This window comes from Bos indicus, chromosome 2 (assembly GCF_029378745.1).
Source record: "Bos indicus isolate NIAB-ARS_2022 breed Sahiwal x Tharparkar chromosome 2, NIAB-ARS_B.indTharparkar_mat_pri_1.0, whole genome shotgun sequence".
Taxonomy (NCBI): domain Eukaryota; kingdom Metazoa; phylum Chordata; class Mammalia; order Artiodactyla; family Bovidae; genus Bos; species Bos indicus.
In genome coordinates, this window is record NC_091761.1 from 114,275,693 (window position 1) to 114,302,673 (window position 26,981).

Consider the following 26,981-nt stretch of genomic DNA (forward strand, 5'->3'; position numbering starts at 1 on the left):
TACAATCACAAAGGAAAACAGGATTGAGATTCCACAAAAATTAAAAATAAACTACTGTATGACCTGACAATTCCAATTCTGGACATTCATCCAAAAGAAATGAGATCGGTATCTCAGAAATATCTGTACTCTCATGTTTATTGCAGTATAATTCACAATAGCCAAGATACAGAAACAACATAAGAGTCTATCAATGTATGAATGGATAAGGATGTGATGTATAAACAATGGAATACTATTCAGCCATAAAAAGAAGAAAATCCTGCCATTTGTGACAAGATTACGAATCCAGAGGATATTATGGTAAATAAAATAAGCTGGATAGAGGACAGACAAGTGCTGTATGATCTCTCATCATATGTGGAATCTAAAAGATAAATTAAAAAAATAAGTCATAGAAAAGAGTAAAATGATGGTTTCCAGGGCTGGGGGTAAGGGTGGGTGGTATGTGGAAGAAGTGAAGAGATATTGATCAAAGGGCACAGAGTTGCAGTTATAAAATGAGTAAGTTCTAGGATTCCAACATACAGCATGGAGACTATAGTCAGTAATACTGTGTTGTATGCTTGACATCTGTTGAAACAGATCTTAAGCATTCTTACCACACACACACACACACACACACACACACAATTTATTTTAAAATGAATGTGTTAATGAATTTCATGGTGGTAATCATTTTACAGTGCATACAAATATAAAATCATCATGTCACACAACTTAAATATATAGAAATTTGTCAGTTATTCCTCAACACAGCTGGAAAAGTAAAATTATATAAGCATTGGCTGATTGAATACACTTTAAACGTATAGCATTTTATTTGTTAATTATTCCTCAATACAGCTGGAAAAAATAAAGTATTTGCTGAATGAATGAGTATAATGAGGAGTGTGAGCAGTCGCTCATCATACATTTTGACATTCATCAGATCACATGTATAGCTTTGACAGTCTAACGTATATCAAAATGATCTAAAGCTTTTAAAACAATTTTTTTTGAAGATACTGATGCACATCAAAAGAAATAGATTATGAGGTAGGATAGACACCTAGATTAGAGTCGAGTCATGTTACAAATTCTGTAGACCCTTGTTCTTCGTTTGCTTAAATGTATTAAATTACATGTTTGCTTTTCATAAAGCAGACAGCAATGATTTCCTACAGGGTGCAGTCGAATCCAGATTCACATGCTGCATTCATAAGGAATGAGGAGCAGGTCTTTCTCATTGTTGTTTGTCACACATGGAGCTTCTAGCCAGACTTGAGAGGAACAAAAATGCTGTCATGCTGCTACTGTGGCTATTGTGGTCTTGAAGGAAAGCAACTGTTTTGCCAAAGTTAGTACAAATTAAGAAATTATATAGTTCTAAATTTCAATTTGAAAATGTCAAATTTCTTCACTTTTGTGTGCTTTCTGAAAAAAAAATCTCAAAGGAAAAAACAAAAGACTTTTGTAAGGAGTTGGTGGATGGGCTAGTTTAGAAGAATAGAGGAGAAGATAGCTGATTTCCAGCAATCATCTTGCTACTAATCATTATTAGCATAAAGCTGAAAGTGAAAGTCACTCAGTCATGTCCCACTCTTTGCAATTCCATGGACTATACAGTCAATTCTCCAGGCCAGAATACTGGGGTGGGTAGCCATTCCCTTCACCAGGGCATCTTCCAAACCCAAGGATCGAACCCAGGTCTCTCACAATGCAGGTGAATTCTTTACCAGCTGAGCCACCAAGGAAGCCCTATGCTATGCTAAGTCACTTCAGTCGTGTCCGACTCTGTGCAACCCCAGAGACGGCAGCCCACCAGGCTCCCTCGTCCCTGGGATTCTCCAGGCAAGAACACTGGAGTGGGTTGCCATTTCCTTCTCCAATGCGTGAAAGTGAAAAGTGAAGGTGAAGTCGCTCAGTTGTGTCCGACTCTTAGCGACCCCATGGATTGCAGCCTAACAGGCTACTCCGTCCATGGGATTTTCCAAACAAGAGTACTGGAGTGGGGTGCCATTGCCTTCTCCGAAGGAAGCCTTAGCATAAAGCTAATACTCAAGTAATAAAATTAGAGCCCTTTGGAAATATCAACACATTTTAGCACTAAAAGATTTGGGGCTCAGAATATATGTCTTATAATTTTTGATGTAACTAAATCTCAAATGATTCAAACCCTTAAAATGTCAAATGAGGCATCAATTTGCAATCATAGTCTGTGGTCCTCTCAGCTCAATCAAATTTTGAATTTGCATATAAAAGAAACTTTCATTTTGCTATCATCCTTCTGATTTGATCAGCTCTATCTGTAGTACAGAACTAGGATCTTTATCCACACACAGGATTTGACTTGGTGTTCTTTGCTACAACTGCTTCTTAATTAAGTTTTTAAAATGAAAGTCCCAAAACAAAACCTTCTAATGAGTAGAAAATTTATTGCTTTGAAAAAATTAATGGTTTTTGTGTGTGTACGATGATTCCCAGTGCCATTTAAGGAGACACGAGGGCAGAGATTCCAAGGCTGAATTATTTCATCCACAAATGACAGTGTGAGCAAACAGATGTTGATCTATGCCCGTGAACTTGGCATAGGTGGAAGGAAAGAAGCTCTCCTTGCTGTCATTTGAAGTCCCCACCCAATCCCAGACATAAAAGCAAAAAATTTGCAAGCTCTGAAAGATAGAACCAAGATAAGTGGAAAAACTCTTCAAATATTTGTTTTAAAAATCTTTTGAGAGCATATTGAATTTGGATCATGAAAGCAGAGCTCAATTTCTACTTTTGATTTTTCCCAGTTTCTCATTTTAAAAAAAATATTCTTTCATCACCTCCATGTGCAGAAGGCTATGAGTTTGCTTTGTTTCCCAACCGGCCTATTCATATCAAGTTAGTTACACTCACTTAAGTGCCCCCGCCTCAATTTCAGCTTGTCCCACTGAGCCCTCCTATGGAGCTGGAAAGTGATACAGAAACTTTTGTTTTTTGTAGAGAATTTAATCTCTCGATTCCAGAAGACCTCCTTTCTTATTAAAGAATAGAATGCGTGGACGTTGTTAAAAACAAATAATTTTCCATTAGAAAAAGTTACATGATTGGAAAAAGAGAAGAGCACATTGCTGTAATTACCGGTACATTAAGCAGGGAATGAACAGCTGCGTGAACTTGGAGCAGTAGAATAACAGCCACTGAGCCAGCTTCCCCATATGGTCCAAGGGAGGAGGAGGAGCTTGAAGCTGCTTAGGGGTTGGAGAGGTGAGGAGGGGGCACACTGGAATCCCATTCAAGTGAGAAACTCAGGCCAAGAAATGTCTGGCTTCCCAACCCAAACCAGCTTCCTCTGTGCCTCGCTGGGAAAATCCCCCTGGCCTCCTTAACAAAAGCCTCTAAAATCAATGTTGTTTTTTCCTAAAGAGAGCAAAATGTGAGTGTTTTCAGACTCTTGGCTCCCCTGCTACTAATAGGAAAGATGACCTCAGAAAGACTGAATCACTTCCTCAGCTTTCTTGGGGTGTGGCTATGACTTGGAATGATTGATATCCCTAGAAGCTAGCATCTGCCTTCTTCCCAATTAGAAGTAGGGTCCGGCCAACAGCGATAGGTCTTCACCACCAGATATTGGTCTCAATCTGTTGCAGCAAAAAAGTGTTCAGCCTTCCTATTGATATTCACTTCAGAATCTGGCAAATTTGGTTTTAAAAAAAATGTAGACCAGCACTATGGTAACCTGTAATTATCAATGCAAATCCTAACAGAAAAGCATTCCATTCTTCTTACATTGTATGTCATAAATTAAAAACAATAAATTTTATTGTGAAAACTTCTCAGAAGACATTCCTGAATAGATGAGGGAGAAAAATGCTTGCATTCTACTAAACAGAGCTAAAATTTGATAGTCAGTGGAAGGGTTGGCTATAAAGAATCTAGCTATTTACAGGATAAAATACCAAAAAGGATACATCATTTGCAAGGAGATGTTCTTATAAGTACCATGTCCAAAACCACTCCAGTTTTGACTGTACGAAGGTTATTATCACAGAGAATGGTGGCCAGCTGTTCTTCATTGCCACTGAAACAGAATGAGGGGGGGGGGGGGAAATGGCATTAAAATGGAATTGGAGGAATTTAAGCTTCCTGAAAATTTGAGTTAGTTTACAGGAGAGGGATCCACCCCTAGGGTGTTACATAATAGATGCTTTTCATTGCTATAGCTTTTCTCTATTTTCCTATGAAAAGAGATACTTTTAAGACAGTTCAAGTAAAATTCTATCCATTACCAAAATACTGAACTTGATAATCTTACCAAAAGATCTGAAAAATATTTAAGAGTTATGACTACAAGATATTAGGCTATGCATGGAGAGTAATTTATTCAGTTATATAATGGTGCTAAGAAATCTCATCAGTGAATGAATACTACTAAAGTAATCCTCTCATAAATGGGAACATTTCATGCCATAGATTTTGACAAGCTTATTTCAAAGGGGAGTATAATATTTTCCCTGTAAATTCATACTTTATCATCTTAGAAATGTGTAAATTTAAAAATAAAATAAAAACACAGTGTTTTACTCAAATTAGGCACAATACTATTTCTTAGGAAATGACTAGATAGATGCAAAACACTATTTGATGGATATTGGAGTGTCCATATGTAATTTGTGGGTTCTCTACCTAGGAATTTATAACTATATTCAAGTGAGTGCTGAAATATTAACAATGTAGGACTTTCTTAATAAACCAATTAATAAATCAGCAATGGGAAAGACACTCTAGTCTTCCTCACACAAAGTAAATCTTTTATTGCCAGATTCTGAGCTCCATGGAACACTCCCTTTTGGGTTTTCCACTCAACATGAATGGAAATTTCTGCTAGATCCTCCATGAAACAGAGCTACCTTTCAGAAATCATGGGCCACATTCAAGTTTGAACATCTCAGTAGACTTGCAATAAAAAATTCTGGATTATTGGCTTTCAACCTGATAGCTTTTCTTCTCAGATACCATTATAAAAGAACGTCACCTTCATTTGTGGCTTTTCTGACAGTTAATATTTATCTTTGTGACCTCTGACTCTAGGGAAAATGAACTTTATAAATAGCTTGAAATTTTAATTTTTTCCAAGCAAGAAGGAAAAAGTAAAACACCAATAACAAAAATAGTTTTACTATGTATCTTGACTTAAAACTCTCAGGCAGTTAGGCCATATACCATGGTCTTCTACATGGGTTAAGGAATCAGATTGCCACCAAGTTACAGAAACTGTTCTTTATCTCAGGAAATATTGAATTATTTAGTCTAAGGCAAAAACTGCACAAATAATCAAAAGTTTATCAAGAGTCTGGCACTATAAGTCATATTATTACTTTCCTGTTGTCTTTATTCTTTTCTGGGGTATTTGTAAGAGATTCTTCTAACTGTTCCATTTCCTTCCTTGAAATAGTTTTTCCTTCATACAGCAATAGAGTTGACTTCTGAAGAGGCAATAGTTTATCATGCTTTGATTCTGGACCCAGCCTGAGTGGGCTTGAATTCTACATTTGTCACTTACCAGCTGTGGGATTTTGGGGCAAGTTATTCAACCACTCTGAATCTTTTTTCTTCTGCTGTACTCCATTGTATGATTGCTTTGAGGATTTTTTTTTAAGTGCTCAGAGCCTCGTCTAGAACTATTTGCCTGTAACTCTATGAGATGATTTGAAATTTTAAAAAGAGAAAGATGGTCTATCCATTAGCACAAGAAGAAGATCATGGGATCAGAAATAACTACTTTTCACACAGTAAAAAAAAAAAGAAGAAAAGAAAAAGAATGTGCTCATTGATATTTATATATGGTGCACCAATATATTAATTCTGATTTTATTTTAGAGCAAAGATCAGTCTTTTTAAATACTTGTAAATAAGGAAACAGCAAAATAAAATGGACAATGATCACAGTTGTTTGGAGGGGTGGGTAGGGAAGGATGCACACTGAATTTCTCACATTGCCTTGCTTATCATGTGTCCCTCCTGAACAGAGAAACAGTAAATAGATGGAAAAGAAAAGAATTTGATGAAATGTATGACTTAGTTCATTTTAGCCAATTGGTACTAAGTCCCAGAACACAAGCAACTGAAGTTAGCAGTTTCCCTTTTTCAAGTACCTTTCCTAGTTTTAGAGGTTGCATTCATCCCCCCAAACTTCTCAAGATAAATTATAAGTTTAGCTATGTTTATGCATTCATTTCATCAATATTAACTGAGAACCTATTTTGCTCAAAATAAAAGCAAAAGCACCTGGAGTTTGCCAGGCAGTAGCATGGGCGATCAGAGGGAAGGGTGTAAAGAAAGACTTAGGTCCACAAAGATGAGTACGATACAGTCCATCAAGGAACTCAGAGCCCAGTTCAGGGTCACAAAAATCATGTGACACATGACCTAATGAGGTGTGGGAAAGAGAGCAAGAGAGAAGGAAGTGTCTAGCTCTGCTTAAGAAATGTCAGGAAGTTTTCTCAAATGAGAAGAGGCTTGATTTTAGGGCTACAGGAAAAGTGGGAATTCACCAAGTGAAAAAATGGAAAAGAGAGCATGAGGAAGAAGCCCACACGTGAGAAAGGACATGTGCAAAAGCACCGAGGCCTTGAGGAACTCGGCTTGCTCAGAACATGCCTGGCAATTTATGGCTGAAACACAGGGCATTTTGTAACAGCCTGTGGGGTTTGCAAGCACAGTAAAGACAAGTGTTTTCAAAAGGCCAAAAGCAACAGTATGGTGGGAATCCGTTTATGAAGTCTTGGCTTCATAAGCCTGGCTTATTTGATTCCCTGCCTGAAGAAAGGAAGGGAGAGTCCAAAGACGGCAACAATCTGAGGGCATTTAAATGAAGAATGTACCATTTTCTTTAAGGAGCAGCTTCCCAGAATTTTAGAAGATGGGGAAAGGGATATTCTCTTCTACGTGGCCCATATCCCATTGCAAACAACTTAAAAGAGAGACTTCTGAATGACAGGATGGAATTAAATGAACTCACAGTCAGCCTGGTAGTCTCATAGTTGCATAGCATTTACTATTAATATATTACTGACATAAAAAAATAATATGCTAATTGTTTATAATATTCATTTGTATTAAAAAATCTTTAATTCTGAAAAGTATTTTTATTTACCCTAAATCCTGCAATGGAGAGAAAAACTAGAGTGACTCAAACCTAGTTTTTGGGTCTTTGAGAAGACACAGAGAGTTATATGTGAGATGTGGCTTGTGAAAAAGTGCTAAGGCAATTCAAAGAGGGATTTTTTACAGCCAAATTTCAGATAAGGAAGAGAAACGAAATCCTGAAACTTCAATTTACCATTGAGTGAGGTAATAATGGGGCATGGTGATCTGTACTAGAAAGACCACATATCCACAGCTCACTCAACCTATAAGCTCATTCTCCAAAGAAAATCACAACAATCTCCAAGGACATATCTGAAGTAAATGTGGTCTGTAGTATTCACTGTGATATTTGACCCTCCCCGTCTATACAACAGAGTTATAAAAAAGTGATCTGGATTACCTGACCAACATTAAATGTAAGAGGACTAAACCAGTTCAGGCTTTCATGGCTCTGCTCTGCGTATTAAAAAAAAAAAAAAAAAGACAATAATCATAGCATTGACTTTACTTCTCCAGTTTCTCAGAAAGCAGCATGAACCAGCCTTCTCCAAAGAGCAGAGGTGGAATCTGAGTCTGTAAACACATGGTGCAGGGGCCTCCAAGGTGCCCAGTCCCCTCCTGCTCATTAGCAAGCAGCAAGCTAAACAACGGAATCATGGTGTGCTGCATCTGGTAGCATTGTTTACCGGCTCTGCTGCCAAGCAGGTGAAGTGTTTTAATCGCAGACTCTAACGCCTATACAATTTGTCCAATTCCTTCAGCATTTGTGAACAACCCGAGAAAGGGAATTCTTCAGACAAATAAATGGGGGCGGGTGTGAATGAAAGGAGAAAAACACCTGTTCCCGCAGCTGGCCAACAGACCTCCCTTTAATGTGCTGTCTGCAGGGAAATCGAGGCGTCTCGGGTTACCCGGAGGCCTTGGCCTGCAGCGGAGCCTGTAGAAAGGAATTCTATGACCAGAAGATGTGAGGCTTGGTCTGTGGCCAAAAACAATGGTGAAAGGTACAAAACGAGAAGCTCTGTCAGGACAAAGGCAGTCAATCACAAAGCAACGCACAGCTTGGCCGTTTGAAGAAAGGAACCCAAAACCAAAGTCACAACTGGATTAACAACTGGTTGATCCCCTTTTACCTTCTAATGCTCCCCTGGCTAGCGGCTTACTTGTTGAAATCAGATTGAAGTGAATACAGCCGCCGGCAGCATACACTGTCTTCGTCTAGGGCTAGTTCTGGCTGGTCTCTGAAAAGCAACTTGCAAGATTTATGCTCCTCTGTCTTCCATCCATGTTTTTTTCCATTAAATTGGGAATTTAGAGCAAAGTTACCAGCACAACTCCAACCCAGGGCTGGAGAAGTCCTCACTGACTTGCAAAATAACTGTGGCTTCAGCAGAATCGTGAGCCCAGTAGTCACAGAGGTGAAGCTCATAAAAATTCTGTGCACATATTTTTAAAAACAGGAGAAAAGACCCTGTAATTGGGTCCATGTTGGATCTAATGGTTGGTTTCGTCCCTTAAAACACAGCTAAGTGGGAATAATGGGAACAAATAGACTCAAAGGGAAGGTTCATTACAAGAAAAGCTTAGATCTTCCCCCCAAATATGTATGGATATAGCTATAAACAGAAAAGCATAGTTTTTTATATAATGTACAGACCACAGAGAAGCTATCAAAGTTAACTGAAGAAACATAGAAGGGCTAAAATTTAAAGCAGACAATAGCCACTGAGAATCCTGGGTCACACAGCCCTGAATGTTCATAGAAAGATTAAGAGGTAGGGCAGGCCTGTTCTATGCGATTTCTGAGGTCCAGGAAAGTACCATCACATTCTTACCTGAAGACACTGATGCCTGGAAATCCCATAATGGAAGGCAGGGCCATTCATGTTTCACTCAGAGCTTGGGTAAAATGCAAAGACATTGGAAAAGTACCTGTAAAATAAAATTCACAATGAGCCCTAAATGACTGAATACTACTAGCAACTTACCAAAGAAAGACAGAGGGAGATCAGGAATGCTTGAGCTCCTTGAAACGATGGAGCTTTAGAGGGGCACCATGGAGTGAGGTCAATGAAGCAGGAAGTGAAGCTGTGGACAATGATGCCAAGTTTTTTCTCTTCGAATTTGGCCATATTTGGGTTATGGCTATAACAGATGGAACTGATTGGGTCAACACTATGGGAAATGAGAAGGAAGCCTGAGCCCAAGGAGGAAGCAAGTGCCCCAGGTGTCCAGTCCCAAATATTTTGGCAGTGAATTTAAACACATGAAAAAAAAATTATTCTTGGAAAACTCTTAATGAACTGTTTTCAAAAAATGTCTAAAAAATTATCATTATTTTCAATTGTAAACCAATATAAGTAAAATTTCACTGTTAGTCTTAAAGAAATGTGTGTGTGTGTGTGTGTGTGTGTGTGTGTGTGCACTAAGTGGCTTTAGTCATGTGCGACCCCATGGACTATAGCCCGCCAGGCTCCTCTGTCCATGGAATTCTCCGGGCAAGAATACTGGACTGGTTGCCATGCCCTCCTCCCTAAAGAAATGATTCCACTTTATTAGATTTTTGCTTAATAGTCTGCTTAAAGTATCAATAACAGAGAACTTATTTATTAAAGGCATTATCGTAACCCTAACATAAAGCAGTGATGATTTTCTAATGACACTTCTTCCTTTGGGTAACACTTAGGGAACTTTGAACCATTTTTAATACCTAAAGATAGATTTTTCCCTAGAATCACTGCCCCCTCAGATGTACACACACACATTCTATTGGAGAGAACACAAATTTGATTCATGTCCTCTTTTCCATCTGTGACGATGCCCCCACCTCCATCACCATAAGAAATAATTGGACCTTAGCCCTTACCATGCTTCACTGAATATACTGAAGAAAATATTCCATTATATTATCACTGACTCTATTGAATGGGATGTTGAACTGTTTGGGCATTTTCATTGAGTTTGAAAATACACCATTATAAGTCCTTCTAGCTGTGATGAATTATGAATCTACACTGGCCATCCATCATATGATTTGCTCTATGCTCTGTCTGGTGGGAAGAGGAACAGGGTGAAATGGCATTTAAAGCATGGGCACATTTCAAGAGTTCTTAACACTTTCCAGTATTAGTTATTCTCACCAAGTCTTCAGCCAAGTATCAGTTTGCTCACAGATAGGCAACATTTTGGGTAGAAAGAAAAATAATCCTGAAATTCACAATTTCTTTAAGGCTATTGGCTACATTATTAAGTTATAAAATTTTATTTGCTATTCAAGCTTTATGATATTCATGAACACTGAGAAATCATTTGACACTTGAAAATGTATATCTATTTCAAATGTGAACTTACTGCAGAGATGAAACCATATTACAAATCTGACATTACATTGGAAATAATCAACTTAAAGTACTAAACATAACTTTTTTAGATCTCAGATTATAGTGATAAAAATATACTTTTAAAGACAGATTCACAGGAAACATAAAACCCATGTAAGCGCTAGATTAGAATTTCTTTGCTTAGGTGAAGATGATGAAATTAGACCATTGCTCCCAGTAGCAACTCTCTTATTTGTCATAAGATGTAATCTGCCTATTCAAAGTAAACCCAATTTATAGGTGGACCCAAAATTATTGTATATTTTTGGAATGCTGCTCTCAGATTATAGTCTCTAAGTATTGTGTATGGAGTCTGTGTCTCTCCTCTGAATCAAAAAAGTTTTAGCTAAGCCTAACTCAGACACCAGCTCAAGTAGAACTCTGCTTGATTCAGTACTATTCTTTCCCAGTGTGAGAAAGGGGCTTCCCAGGTGGTGCTATGGTAAAGAACCTGCCTGCCAATGCAAGAGACATAAGAGACATTGATTTGATCCCTGGGTTGGGAAGATCCCTGAAGGAGGCCATGGCAACCCTCTCCAGTATTCTTGCCTAGAGAATCCCATGGACAGAAGAGCCTGGTGGGCTAAAGTCCATAGGGTGGCAAAGAGACAGTGTGAGAAAGGAGTGAAGGCAATTTCAAGTATCTTATAATTTTGTTTTCTCTACAAAAATGGATTCATCATCATAAAAAAATGTCTGGACTTAAAATAATTCATTGTAATCAGACACACAATGTTATATATACATTTCAATTCAATTCCATAAACAAGAGTTAAATACCTTATTACTCTGTTATGAAGCAGAATGTTTTAAACACTTGGACTTTATATACAAAATCCTCTGGGAATACCGAAGAGCAATAATACCCTTATGAAATGAGGATGTCGTTAGGAGGAAGTGATATTTAATCTGTTTCTTGAAATTTAACGGAGTTTCAGCAGAGAAGAGATGGCACTTACATACGTGTGGGGTTGGGGACCACAAGCTATAATAGGAAGGCCAGGATAATCACACTTGAAAGGAGGCTTTGCTGTTGCCATCTTTCATAGTGTATTTGGGATTCCAATAGACAGAAATGTCAAAATTGACTTGCACCTGTGCTCCAAAAGAGAAATAATGTGTAGAAATAATAGCTTGTGATCTCTTCTCCACTCTATAACCACCACCCTGAGCAAGGTCAGAGCTGCAGCCAAGTTGGCCCACTCAAGAGATGGACATGTGGACAGGTTAAATAAAGAGAGCAATGTCACCTCCCTCAACACATCTATTGAAAGTGCTTTCATCAACTCACTAGTGATACGCTTCACACTCAATACTCCCTCCCCCTCAAAAAGTAACCTTAATTCTCCCATGGGCTGTGTTTGACATTTCTGACTTCTTTCTTAATGAATAAGTGTCTCTGTTGTTCCTAGGACCACCCTTCTCTTCTTTTTTCCCTTGCCTGAAAGGTTGGAATCCCCACAGGTCCTCTCAGGTTCTATACACATTTTAAGCAATTGCCCTGAGCAATTTCATCTACTTCCATAGTTTTGAAAGTGAAAGTGAAGTTGCTCAGTCGTACCCGACTCTTTGCTACCCCATGGATAGTAGCCTGCACCAAGCTCCTCCGTCCATGGGATGTTTAAGGCAAGAGTACTGGAGTGGGTTGCCATTTCTTTCTCCAGGGCTAAACCTATATGCTAGTGATGTCCGTCTAGTCAAGGCTATGGTTTTTCCTGTGGTCATGTATGGATGTGAGAGTTGGACTGTGAAGAAAGCTGAACACTGAAGAACTGATGCTTTTGAACTGTGGTGTTGGAGAGTCCCTTGGACTGCAAGGAGATCCAACTGGTCCATTCTAAAGGAGATCAGTCCTGGGTATTCTTTGGAAGGAATGATGCTGAAGCTGAAACTCCAATATTTTGGCCACCTCATGCGAAGAGTTGACACATTGGAAAATACTCTGATGCTGGGAGGGATTGAGGGCAGGAGGAGAAGGGGACAACAGAGGATGAAATGGCTGGATGGCATCACTGACCCAATGGACATGAGTTTGAGTGAACTCCGGGATTTGGTGATGGACAGGGAGGCCTGGCATGCTGCAGTTCATGGGGTCGCAAAGAGTTGGACACGACTGAGCGACTGAACTGAACTGAACTGATATGCCAGAGAATTTCAACTCTACAATACTTCTCAGGTCCTATTCCTTTTTTAGAGTTCCAGACATAAATCTGCTCCTCACTGATCATCATCCATACTACTTAATCATCGATCACCAACAATAAGTGAAAGTGAAAGTTGCTCAGTGGTGTCCGACTTATTGCAACCCCTTGGACCTTATCCTGCCAGGCTCCTCTGTCCTTGGAATTCTCCAGGCCAGAATACTGGAGTAGGTAATTGTTCCCTTTTCCAGGGAATCTTCCAAATGCAGGGATCAAACCCAGGTCTCCCACATTGCAGGCAGATTATTTACAGTTTGAGCCACCACCAACAATAATGAAGTCACTAAACCCTGATTTTCATTCCTCTTAACAATTTTTTTGGGCTTCCCTGATGACTCAGTGGTAAAGAACCCACCTGCCAATACAGGAGATGCAGGTTCAATCCCTGGGTTGGGAATATACCCTGGAGGAGAGCATGGCAACCCACTTCAGTATTTGGGCTTGGAAAATCCCAAGTACAGAGGAGCCTGGCAAGCTACAGTCCATAGGGTTTCACAGAGTCAAACACAACTGAAACGTCTTAGCATGATTGCATGTAACATTTTTTAAACCAATCCACCTTACTCCTTCCATATAACAAAGAATTAATGAAAACCAATGTAATTGCTCCCAAGAATTTCAGCAACAGCTACTAAATGCTCTCACTTTCTCTAATCTTTTCTTTCTAATTCTTCATACTGCATCCAGAATGATTTTTTCCAATATAAATATGATCCTGTCAGACTTCCAGCTGCTTACTGCATAAGGTCCAAAGCTCCTGTTCTGGTTTACAAGTAATTTTATTATCAGGTGTTTCTTACTCTACCAGCTCCATCATAGTCAGCATTCTCCTCCTTATATTCTGGGTGATACTGTACTGAACATTTTTAATTTTTATATTGCATGTGGCCATTTTCTCTTGCCAGGAATCAGCCCACTCATCTATGCTCCCACCCAGTTTAAAGAGTGCCTACTTTTGCAACCAACTTTCCTGCCCAGCATAGACCCACTATTACCACCAAGAGTATGAGGTAAGGTGTCTTACTATGTACACTTCAGAATCTTACGCTTCCTCTAGCATAACATGTAGCACACTTTCATTTTACTTACTCAATAGTGTATAATATTTTAATTTTTCTGCACCAGGACTAAGATCTCTATGAATAGTATGGAATGTTTTTGTCTCAATCATTTTGTTTCTTTGGGACACAGCATAATATCCAATATATATCAAGTGTCTCATTATTATTTACAGAGAAATAAAATGGAAGTGTGCTGATCAAGTTCTGAAACAACTGCTTTTCTAGGAGTTTTGAGATATAGTTGGAAAACTTAAGGCTGGAAAACAATTGATTCAGATTATGACAATTGTTACACCTCAATGGGTTTTTCTATTAAATTGTATCTTAAACTTATTTTGTTAGCAAGAAGAAAGCAAAGCACATTTGCAGGTGATGTGGACAGATCTTGGCTTTTAGAAAGGTTTGGGGAATGGACTGTACATTCCATGTACTGAATGGACTGGCAAGAAAGGATACCAATGAGGCATCTTTTAAGGGACTTAAAAGAGAGATGTTAACCAATGTCATGGCAACAAGAATGAAAGGGATAAAAATTATTCAGGAGCCACTGTGGGATAGAATTGACATCTCTAGTGGATCATCTAGATGTGGAGGGCAAAGAGAAAGTAACTAATACAATATTGTAAAGTTTAAAAATAAAATAAAATTAAAATTGATCTTAATACAAACAAACAAAAAAGATAAACTTAAGGCTCCAGAACATAGTTGCTGTGGGGGACACAGGAGCACAAGATCATTCCAGGAAAGAACAAGATGAGAATTGATTAGGTTCTTTTTATACTTATTGAATTTGGGAGAGTCTCAAAAAGTAATTAGAGACATAGAATTGAAATGCAGTAGAGTAAGAACAAGGAAAGTGAACCAATATGTTTTGGGGTTTTATTTGTAGAGAAGTGAAGTTTGTAGCTACATTGTAAGAAAAGAACAAGAAAAGGAGAGGGACGGTTACTTTGTGGGAAGGGTTCCTGTACATGGGACAAGTAGGAGAAAAACAGGTGAAAAAGTAAGAGAGGGAATAATAGTATACACAGGAGTAGACACCGAATGGTGAACTGTCATTGAACCACATTAAAGAGAGTTTCAGAGATATGCATTAGACTTGATTATTTCAAGGGGACTGGATAGGATAAGGACACAAATGTAATCTTTGGTTTTAAAACCAGCAGATAATTGGTGACTTTGCAACCACAGTTTTAATTGTATTTGCCATTTGAAATGACTACAAAGGGCTGAGGAATAAGTAGGAGGTGAGAGGATTGAAGCAGAAATTACTGCTTACCCTTCCAAAATTTGTAGTGATAAAACAGAGAAAGAAGATGCAAGTGAGGCAAAGGAAAGACTTTTAAAATTTTTGAAAGAGGAGATCACATTTGGAGGCCAGAAGGAAATGCCCAATGGAGTTGGCCATCATGTTGATGCATAAAGTAAGAAATAATTTCAGAGACCAGATCACAGTGAAGAGCGGGATAGACCTGGGCCACAGGTAGAAGTAATGAGTCTTCCATGGAGAAGAAGAACACGGAGCAAGGAAGAAAATCATTAAATCTGTAGGTAAATGCTATAGGACTTGAGGTAAAAGTGAGAAGCAGGAAGTTTCCTGAGTCTTTAAGGACAAGTAGAACTTAAGATGGTTGGATGACATCATTGATTCAATGGACATAAACTTGGGCAAACTCCAGGAGGTGGTGAGAGACAGGGAAGCCTGGCATGCTGCAGTCCCTGGGGTCATGAAGAGTCAGACATGGCGACTGAACAACAGCAAGAACTTTTATACAGGTGATAATGGAGCATTCCAAGGAGAGCAATTAATGTCAGGTGAAGCATTGATGCAAAAAGCATCATGTGGGGCATGACAATTAGAAATAGTTTAGCATGGATGCTGATTATGTGAAAGAGGATGCAAGAGATAACAGAGAAAAGGAAGGTGGGGATCAAATTATAATGGAGATATTGAAAAACATGTACATCAGTCTCTTGTAGGTCAAAGGCAACTTTTGAAGAGGTTTAGGCAAGGGGTGACAGGGGAAATTACATCCTAAGCCTGCCCACCAGGACTATCTAGCCTCCGAGCCACAACGAAATATCCCACATGACACAATGAAGGTCCTGCTGTGTGCAGCAGCTAAGACCTGACCCACAACTAAGACAAATAAATAGATATTTCCAAAAATAGAAAAGGAAAATGAGGAGTCAAAGAAAATCTTAAGATTTTATTTTGCGTGATTTGTTAGAATTTGATTTCACATACTAAAGGAATGGGAAATAAAGCAGATCTTAGAGAGAAAAGTGAGTTTGGTTTTGAGAATATTGTACTGAAGAATTTTGTCTGATATTTGCATTGGGGTGGGATTGAATGAGATCAGCTATTGGTTGAGTAACTCAAAGACTGGGAATTAAGTGGGATCAGAAGGATCTTTAACCTCTTTCTTGGTATGCTCCCTGTGGCTCATCATAACAGGATGTAGGGACTGAATTGGTGAACCTGAACCCAGAGGTTGCAGGAACTCCACAGAAACAGGGGGTTAGGCAATGTGTTGAGGAGGGAGACAGTGGTTTGGGAAGGTGGCCAGTAGAAAAGAAGTTTTCATTTTCACTGTATATTGCCAAATTGGGCTAATACTAAAATCTACCTGTCATGATAAGATCCTGGCAAAACAGGATGTTCTGTCTCTTGACTTCCATATGGCCTCCTTATGCTACTCTGTGATCCTGGTATTCATATTAACCTGATTGCAACTGCACACTCATTTCAGGAATGGATAACTAATGTCATAAATTGGCTTTTATGACGTATTTCTCTGCCTACCCCCCCCCCACCCCCAGCCTTGATCCCTATAGATTGAATTGCTTCCAGGTCAACGAGAACCCTACAATGAATCTTCAGACAGAGGACATGATTTACCTTGAACATTGCTATTGTGGAGGAAAATAAACTCTTTTCCATTTTAAACATAGGTATTATTTTGCTCCAGAACAATTCAAGGGGACTTTTTTTGTGAATTTTTTTCCAGGCACCCCTCTCTCTACAACTCAAGTAACATTTCCAATGGGAATTTTGGAGATCCTAAATTGCAACCAGAGAGTAACTTTTCATTAGGATAGGAATCCCTGAAGGGTCATGGTTTATGGAGGACTAAAGAACAAGCAAGGATCATGTGGCTGAAATAGGAATTTCCCAAGAAAATGTTTCAGGTCGTTAAACAGAATGGAATTTATTCCAGGTTTAAGCTCTTTGTCTCAAGCTTTTCTTATCTTCGTAATGAAAATAATAATGAAAAAAACCTCAATGAAGATTTTGTCAGAATTTGTTAGCAAGTTAATGAAGACAAGTTTATCTATGTTTCTACTTGCTTTAATATGAAATTTAACATATGTATTCAAAGAATGGGCCACCCTCTGCCTGCAATGCACACAGGAGATGCGGGTTCAATTCCTGGATTTGGAAGATTTCCTGGAGAAGGAAATGGCAACTGACTCCAATATTTTACCTGGAGAATTCTCCAGAATTGGAGAATTCTATGGACAGAGGAGCCTGACGGGCTACAGTCCTCGGGGTTGCACTTAGCGGCTAAACAGCAAAACAAAATTCAAATATCATTATATTTTATGTTAAGCATGAAAGTATGAAATTTCACAAACTTAGAGCCCAATAATTGTAATTCTGGCAAGGGCTAAATTTTATCATTGCCAAATACTTTCCACTCTAACCTCATTTCTTTTTGCTTAAAATTAGTACAAATGCTTTCCCTCTAAAGGACATGGGTTTCTCTGCTCAGAGGTGAGACAAGTTTCTAAAAAGATAATTTGAAGTCTTCTGAAACAGTTTTCATCATAAGCACAAAACAAAATAATCCATTTAAAACGTGAAAATTCTTGAGCTTTAAGCACAAAAATTTCATGGAATGAGAACTAACTTATTTTTCAGGTAAAATTTTTAAAGTTTTAAGAATGGCTTAAAATGATTATAGAATATTAGATATAGTCATTATAACTGAGTAATTTTAAGCAGTTAATCATGGTTATATCTAATATTCTAATATCATTGACATATACACATATTTAGAACAAACTTTGTAAAAGAGATCTTTTAGTAGATCAAAATTTTTATACAGTTAAGAATAAAAATACTAAATTAGGAGAGTATCTTTCATCAAATTATTTTACATATGTATAGAGCTTCACAGTCAAATCATTTTACAAACCTTATCCTGAAATCAGAAGTCTCCTACTCCACTTCTATTCTGCATGCTGCTCTCCAGAAGTAACTACTGACAATTCTTATAGCAGTTCACTCTTTCATCCAACTCCAGAATTCTAAATAATAACTTTTCCTGTTGGCTTTTGATTTATAATTCTTAGATATTATCTAATAACTTTCTATTGGAAAACAAGAAACATTCTTACATCCCTTATGCCCTGCATCCCTTTCTTTACATCCTCCAATGCAATTATATCATACTTTTATTAGGATCATTTTAAGCATGACTGACTTTTGTTTTTCCTGCTGCTAATAATTGTGTCTTTTTAATTTGCTTTCATGATTTTCTGTCATTACCATTAATGCTTCCCAGGCTCTCCAAGTGCATTAAAAAGATGCTTGAATACTCTCTGTCACATAGTCAAAAGTTTCAGTAAGCCAGCAATACAACTGTTTCTCTTTTTTCCCTTTCAACTTCTTCCCTGAGTCCTCTGTCCCTGTCCAATTTGGAAGTCCGATTTATGCCTGCTTCTCAGCTGTTTGCTGTAACTTCATTTATTCCAGATCTTCGTGTGTCTGGTGTCTTTGTTTTTTGTGCTGTTATTCCCTGTTGCAGCATACATCCTCTAAAGCTCAGTGAAGTCCACAAACCACTTCTAATTCACAGATTATCATCCATAGTTTGTGATAAGAACAAATATCACTAGGGAGCATTTGAAAGCTTTTATAATAATTTGAAATTCATACTCCATTCACACTTTTAACCCAGCTATAGTCATGTTCAGATACCACTGAACAAAATGGCAACTCACCTAAGATACAGATGCAGTAAGACTGTGTCACATGGGATGATATCTTAAGTTATCAATGGTAAGCCGAAAGTACAAACCAATCTGAAAAAAAGTGAGCATTAATTTTAAGTTGTTACTTTGCAATAATTTTAATTGAAACAAGCCTTTTCTAAATCTACAGCTTATCACTTAAGTAACGGTGGTAAACTTTTTATTGTTTTCGGTGATGAAATACTGATGGCAAAATAAGTTTCATTAGATATCTTGTTGAGAATAGCCACAGCTTTTCTGAACATGGCAGTGGAAGTCATCCAAGAGATAAGAGGGAAGAAATTCCTAAGAAATGAAGACTAGTTCAGTCATAAGTATGTGTTGAGTTTGCTCTTTTTAAGTAATGACTAGACGGAGATGTGCAAGAGCACACTGTGCAAGGTGCACAGATATACTAACTAGTGAAGTAATAACATTCTCAACAATGAAGCTTTGTTTGCATACAATGGTGTAAAGAAATATATTTGAAAGTAAATATTATGTGAAGAAGGTAGATCGAGGATCACTTTACAATTTCACAACAGTGCGCCATATTTAGGAACTGGGACATCCATAGTGTAAAAATCCAACATTAGAACAAATCAAGTTAGCAATTAGTTTAGTTTTGTTTTTTAAATTTATTTTTTATTGAAGGATAATTGCTTTACAGAATTTTGTTGTTTTCTGTCAAACCTCAACATGGATCACCCAGGTATACATATATCCCCGCCTTTTTTTTTTTCTTTTTTCTTTTATTTTTTAACTTTACAATATTGTATTGGTTTTGCCATATATCAACATGAATCTGCCACAGGTATACACATGTTCCCCATCCTGAACCCTCCTCCCTCTGAGTCGTCCCAGTGCACCAGCCCCAAGCATCCAGTATCGTGCATCAGTATACATATATCCCCTCCCTTTTGAACCTCACTCCCATCTCCTTCCCCTTCCCACCACTCTAGGTTGATAGACAGCCCCTGTTTGATTTTCCTGAGCCATACAGCAAATTCCTGTTGGCTATCTATTTTACCTAGGGTAATGTAAGTTTCCATGTTACTCAGACATAAAGAATAGACTTTTGGAGATGGGGAGAGGGGAGGAGAGGGTGAGATATATGGAAAGAGTAACATAGCAAGTAGTTTTTACTTCAAGTTGATGCATGCTGTTGTTGTTCAGTCATTTAGTCGTGTCTGACTCTTTGCAACTCCATGGACTGCAGCATACCAGGCGTCTTTGTCCTTCACTATGTCTCTGAGTTTACTCAAACTCATATTCATTGAGTCAGTGATACCATCCAACTATCTCTTCCTCTGTTGCCACCTTCTCATCCTGCCCAGCATCAGGGTCTTTTCCAATGAGTCAGCTCTTTATCAGTTGGCCAAAGTATTGGAGCATTAGCTTTAGCATAAGTCCTTCTAATGAGTTTTCAGGATCGATTTCCTTTAGGATTGACTGGTTTGATCACCTTGCAGTCCAAGGGATTCTTAAGAGTCTTCTATTTTATAATTTAACACAATTGTCAATGAAGTAGGAGATAATCTTGATCATGCACATTTGGAAATAGTTATCACTGAACATTTTTGTTCATAAATTTGTCAAAATATTTTTACCATATATGTGTGTGTGTGTGTGTGTGCACACGTGCACACATGCACATGTGCTAAGTCACTTCAGTTATGTCCAACTCTTTGTGATCCTGGGTACTGTAGCTCTCCAGGTTCCTCTGTCCATGAGATTCTTCAGGCAAGAAAAGAATACTGGAGTGGGTTGCCCTGCCCTCTTCCAGGGGATCTTCCTGACCCAGGGATCGAATCCACATGTTTTCTGTCTCCTGCATTGGCAGGCAGGTTCTTTACCACTATATATATATATATATATATATATATATATATATATATATATATACACACACACACACACATACATGTATGTATCTCTCCAAAAATAGACTAGTTAACTAATTAAGGATGTAGAATCTTTCTTTCATTGACAGACAACTTAAGTTTAATTAAAATTTTATAGGACAGATTTTTGGTACTAGCAATTGCTAAAAATTAAAGATGAATGTTTAAAATATAGCATCATATACTTCTTTTTAAATAAATGATATAAGTGAATATCCTTAGCATGTCAAAATTGCTTTGAAATCTCTTCTTTTCTTTCACATATTTCTGAAAGCTATCTTTACTCCAACAAATGTAATTAACACAAAATATAGAAATATTTTAGCTATACATTATACCCTAGGATACTGTTGTCATTAATCCAACCTAGAATGGATAAATCAGCAAGCATAAGTAAGTACATTTGTGACATTAAGAACAGTAAGTATTGATAAAAACTTTGTTTCTTAAACTATTATATATGTATATAAGTCTCTAAAAGGGAATCACTGTTTTACTATTAACATTTTTTAAGTTACAAAAGTGAAACAACTAAAATTTTCAAGTGTAATGAAGGCAAAGAGATTCAGCCAGTCCATCCTAAAGGAAATCAGTCCTGAATATTCATTGGAAGGACTGATGTTGAAGCTGAAACTCCAATACTTTGGCCACCCAATGCAAAGAGCTGACTCATTTGAAAAGACCTTGATGCTGGGAAAGATTGAAGGCAGGAGGAGAAGGGGATGACAGAGGATGAGATGGTTGGATGGCATCACCGTCCATCACAATGGACATGAGTTTGAGTAAACTCCAGGAGTTGGTGATGGACAGGGAGGCCTGGCGTGCTGAAGTCTACGCAAAGAGTCAGACACGGCTGAGTGACTGAACTGAACACCTATTTTTAATGGTGAACATATACAGATTTTAAAATTCCTTTTTCCTTATGTTAGGTTTGTTCAGACCATTTTTATTGAAATATGATTTAATGTCTGTTAAATCAAATAAAATTTGGGCTTTTGTATTGTTTCTAGAAAGACATCTTTAATTGTATTGCATATAGGAATGCTGAAATGCATTGAAATGCTAAAATGCATTGAAATGCTGAAATGCTATGAAAGACTACTGTAATAATTTTGGAGGAAGGGAAGAAGGATGATAGCTATAGTGGCAGGATGGAGGAATGACAAGGGAAAAGTCCATGGGATTGAATGAATTCTTGGAGTTTTGAATGTCTAACAATAGCTCTATTCTACCTTCAAGTTTTCTTGGTAGTTTGTCTAGGCATAGGATTCAAAGAAAAAAACAGTTCTTTTTCAGGATTTTGAAGTGATAGCTCTATTTATTTATTCATTCTTTTTATTTCCACTATTGGGCTTAAGGAATCTAAAGACTCTGATTCTGAGCTTATATATGCCTCTGGCTCATCTTTTCTTTCTTTCTTCTTTCCTTCCTCCCCTCCTTCCTTTACCCCTCCCTCCCTCCCTCCCTCCAACCCTCCCTCCCCCTAAATTTTTAGAATCTTCCTTGTCACTGGCACTCTGAAATTTCACAATAATGTGAATTAGTATGGGTTCCTTTTCACTCACTTTGCAAGTCAGTGGGTGGATATTTTCAGTCTGGAAATGCATTTATGGTTTTTATCTGCCTGTCTATTTCTTTTACATTGCAAACTCTCCCCATATATATACCTGATGTTCTTTGGCTATTGGGTTATTTAAGATTTATGAGACTTTTTAAAAAGATGAGTAGGTATTTTTTTTTTTAATCTCAGCACACTAGGAACACAGTGGAACTTCCTAAATCTGATAAATGATATATATCAAAAACCTAAGAAAATACAATATTCATTAATCAAATATTACAACATCACCCTTGATACCAAGAAGGAAGCAAGGACATCCCCTGTCACTACTTCTGTTCAGAATAAACTATCTGTTTTAGGCAGTGCAGAAAGGCATGAACAAGAAACAAAAAGTCAAAAGAATTAAAAATGCAGAAACTAAAATTATTAATACAGGATATAAATATGCACATAAAATCCAAAGACTCTTCAAACAAAGTGCTAGAATTAGTGAATTTACCCAGGTCCTGGGTTCAAGGTTAATACAAAAAAACAAACAAAACTCTTTAATCTATCTCTATATTGTTGTTTTTCAGTTGTTAAGTTGTGTCTGACTCTTTGTGACTCCGTGGACTGTTTCACGCCAGGCAATGGGGCTTGTGTCACTCAGTGAAGCTATGAGCCATGCTGTGCAGAGCCACCCAAGACAAATGGTCATAGTGAAGAGTTCTGACAAAATGTGGTCCACTGCAGAATGAAATGGCAACCTACTCAAGTATTCTTGCCTGGAGAACCCCATGGACAGTATCTCTATAGACCAGAAACAAAAGAAAAGTAAAGTTTTAAATAAAAATAATATTTGTCAAAACATTTTTTTAAAATATGTGGGAATAAATCTAAAAAAAAAATATGCAAGATTTTCTCTCTGGAAATTGTGAAACATCATCGTGAGTAATTAAAGAAGATATATAAATGGAGTGAAACCCCATATTTTGGGGGTTGATAAACTGAATATTGTGAAGATATTTTAAGGCAGTCCAAAAAATGAACAAATCTAGTAGACTAACAGTACCAGGTGTCAACGATTATTTTAAAGGTTTAGTAATTAAGGCTATGTGGCATCAATACATGTATAGACAAATCAGTGGAATGAAACAGAATCCCAAGACATACTGGTAGACACATATCACCTGACTTAACACAAAGGCAGCATTGTGTAACAGTGGGATGGGGATTGGCATTGATAAAAATGGTGATGGGTTAATTGAGTATCCCTATGGAAAAGAAATGCAAAAAAGCAAAATGGCTGTCTGGGGAGGCCTTACAAATAGCTGTGAAAATAAGAGAAGCGAAAAGCAAAGGAGAAAAGGAAAGATATAAGCATCTGAATGCAGAGTTCCAAAGAATAGCAAGCAGAGATAAGAAAGCCTTCCTCAGCGATCAATGCACAGAAATAGAGGAAAACAACAGAATGGGAAAGACTAGAGATCTTGTCAAGAAAATTAGAGATACCAAGGGAATATTTCATGAAAAGATGGGCTCGATAAAGGACAGAAATGGTATGGACCTAACAGAAGCAGAAGATATTAAGAAGAGGTGGCAAGAATACACAGAAGAACTGTGCAAAAAAGATCTTCACGACCCAGATAATCACGATGGTGTGATCACTCACCTAGAGCCAGACATCCTGGAATGTGAAGTCAAGAGGGCCTTAGAAAGCATCACTACGAACAAAGCTAGTGGAGGTGATGGAATTTCAGTTGAGCTATTTCAAATCCTGAAAGATGATTCTGTGAAAGTGCTGCACTCAATATGCCAGCAAATTTGGAAAACTCAGCAGTGGCCACAGGACTGGAAAAGGTCAGTTTTCATTCCAATCCCAAAGAAAGGGAATGCCAAAGAATGCTCAAACTACCACACAATTGCACTCATCTCACATGCTAGTAAAGTAATGCTCAAAATTCTCCAAGCCAGGTTTCAGCAGTATGTGAACCGTGAACTTCCTGATGTTCAAGCTGGTTTTAGAAAAGGCAGAGGAACCAGAGATCAAATTGCCAACATCCGCTGGATCATCGAAAAAGCAAGAGAGTTCCAGAAAAACATCTATTTCTGCTTTATTAACTGTGCCAAAGCCCTTGACTGTGTGGATCACAATAAACTGTGGAAAATTCTGAAAGAGATGGGCATACCAGAGCACCTGACCTGCCTCTTGAGAAACTTGTATGCAGGTCAGAAAGCAACAGTTAGAACTGGACATGGAACAACAGACTGGTTCCAAATAGGAAAAGGAGTTCGTCAAGGCTGAATATTGTCACCCTGCTTATTAACTTATATGCAGAGTATATCATGAGAAACGCTGGACTGGAAGAAACACAAGCTGGAATCAAGATTGCTGGGGGAAATATCAATACCCTCAGATATGCAGATGACACCACCCTTATGGCAGAAAGTGAAGAGGAACAAAAAAGCCTCCTGATGAAAGTGAAAGAGGAGAGTGAAAAAGTTGGCTTAAAGCTCAACATTCAGAAAATGAAGATCATGGCATCTGGTCCCATCACTTCATGGGAAATAGATGGGGAAACAGTGGAAACAGTGTCAGACTTTATTTTTCTGGGCTCCAAAATCACTGCAGATGGTGACTGCAGCCGTGAAATTAAAAGACGCTTACTCCTTGGAAGGAAAGTTATGACCAACCTAGATAGCATATTCAAAAGCAGAGACATTCCTTTGCCAACAAAGGTTCGTCTAGTCAAGGCTATGGTTTTTCCTGTGGTCATGTATGGATGTGAGAGTTGGACTGCGAAGAAGGCTGAGCGCCGAAGAATTGATGCTTTTGAACTGTGGTGTTGGAGAAGACTCTTGAGAGTCCCTTGGACTACAAGGAGATCCAACCAGTCCATTCTGAAGGAGACCAGCCCTGGGATTTCTTTGGAAGGAATGATGCTAAAGCTGAAACTCCAGTATTTTGGCCACCTCATGCGAAGAGTTGACTCATTGGAAAAGACTCTGATGCTGGGAGGGATTAGGGGCAGGAGGAGAAGGGGACGACAGAGGATGAGATGGCTGGATGGCATTACTGTCTCAATGGACGTGAGTCTGGGTGAACTCCGGGAGTTGGTGATGGACAGGGAGGCCTGGCGTGCTGCGATTCATGGGGTCGCAAAGAGTCAGACACGACTGAGCGACTGAACTGAACTGAACTGACTGGGAAAAAAATGAATAAAATTTTCCCTATACCTCATGCCCCAAGCAAAATGGAATTACAGAAGTTTAGTGAAAACACAATAAGAGCATAAATTGAAAGTCTTAAAATTAACTTAATTTTATATATAGTTGATAGCACGAAAAGCACTTTCATCTACAATTATTTTACTAGCTTTATGAGAAACCTGTAAACTAAATATAGTGTGTGCACGTGTATATGTGTGTGTGCACGCTCAGTTGTGTCCCACTCTCTGGGGCCCCATGGACTGTAGTCCATCAGGCTCCTCTGTCCATGGAATTTTCCAGGCAAGAATACTGAGCTGGGCTGCCATTTCTTACTCCAGGGGATAGTCCAGATCCAGGAATTGAACCCGCGTCTCTTGCATCTCCTGCATTGGCAGACAGATTCTTTACCACTGTGCCACTTGGGAAGTTCAAAGTACATTTAGTGGATGTAATTATCTCTATTCCACAAATGAAAAACTCTAAATTTTAACAAAATTCAGTCTTTTGCTGACAATTATACAGTCATTAAATGAATAAAAAAGGGATTCACCCAGTAATGCCTATAAGATTTGAGAAAAATGGAAAAAAATCAGCAGGTTGACATAATTCACTAAACTTATACCCTGTGCTTCAGTTTTCTCTTTTGCAATAGTTCAGCAGGGTTATGTGGAGAAGGAAATGGCAACCCACTCCAGTATTCTTGCCTGGAAAATCCCATGAACAGAGGAGCCTGGTGGGTTACAGTCCATAGGGTCTCACAGAGTCAGACACAACTGAGCATCTGAGCAGAGCAGAGCAGGGTTATGACAAAAGATAAACAAATGATATGATTAGTGTGAAAATGGTAGGCACTCAGTAAATATCAACCTCTCTTTTTGACCTACCTTGAAGTCCTTTAGCCAGTGAGGAATGTAGACACGACTGGAATTAATGTCTCTAGCGCAGTGCATGCAGCATTCTCTGCTGTTTCTGATAAATGATACTGATAGGGCTCAAGGAACTGGTGAAATTGGCCACCTGTGCAATGTGAAACTTGTCACTTATCAAACAGCACAACAACGGAAAATTGTTAGAAGGTGACAGCGTATTTTATAGAACAAAATGTTCCAATTTTGAAGACATTTCGCAAGTGTTTTCTTTGTGTGTCTCCATTTCCTTTTATGCGAGTGTGATTTTTTTGTTTGTTTTCCCTTGTGTCCTCTGTCATTCTTGCTCTGGCTTAGAATTCAGAGCCTCTCAGCTTCCCCTTCTGACCTCCTAGTGACAGCGTCATCATTGTTCCTAAAAGTGTGATTAGGACTCGTGATGGCTGCATGACAAACCTTCCCAGGGGAGGGACACTCACTTGTTCCAGAGCATTTGTTTTACCTCAGTGAACACGACCAAGAATGACTTCAGAGCAGAGCTGACTATTACCTGGAAGCCTTGGGATTTTTTTAAGCAGGAAGAAAAGAAAGCTTTTTCCCTTAAATAATTGAGTTAATTTAAATCCAACATATGAAAATCTCCTGTATACAGCAGATAAATCAAAAGCATTTACTGAAAATGTA

The 26,981-nt window shown here is 38.2% G+C and overlaps 2 long non-coding RNA genes across 2 annotated transcripts in view; one reads left to right on the forward strand and one right to left on the reverse strand.

Moving 5' to 3' along the window:
- The window catches only part of LOC139177555 (uncharacterized), a 28,317-nt gene extending 3,968 nt beyond the window's left edge, over positions 1-24,349 (forward strand). The window contains exons 3-4 of the long non-coding RNA XR_011562025.1: positions 13,603-13,707; positions 22,818-24,349. This is a non-coding gene — a long non-coding RNA (uncharacterized lncRNA). The remainder of the gene's footprint in view (positions 1-13,602; positions 13,708-22,817) is intronic.
- Positions 121-26,488, reverse strand: LOC109571346 (uncharacterized). The gene is made up of 4 exons (XR_011562024.1): positions 26,316-26,488; positions 18,769-18,849; positions 8,952-9,048; positions 121-4,048 (listed from the first exon to the last, which is right to left on the reverse strand). It is a non-coding gene; the product is annotated as an uncharacterized lncRNA (long non-coding RNA).
- Between the last annotated feature and the right edge of the window lie 493 nt (positions 26,489-26,981).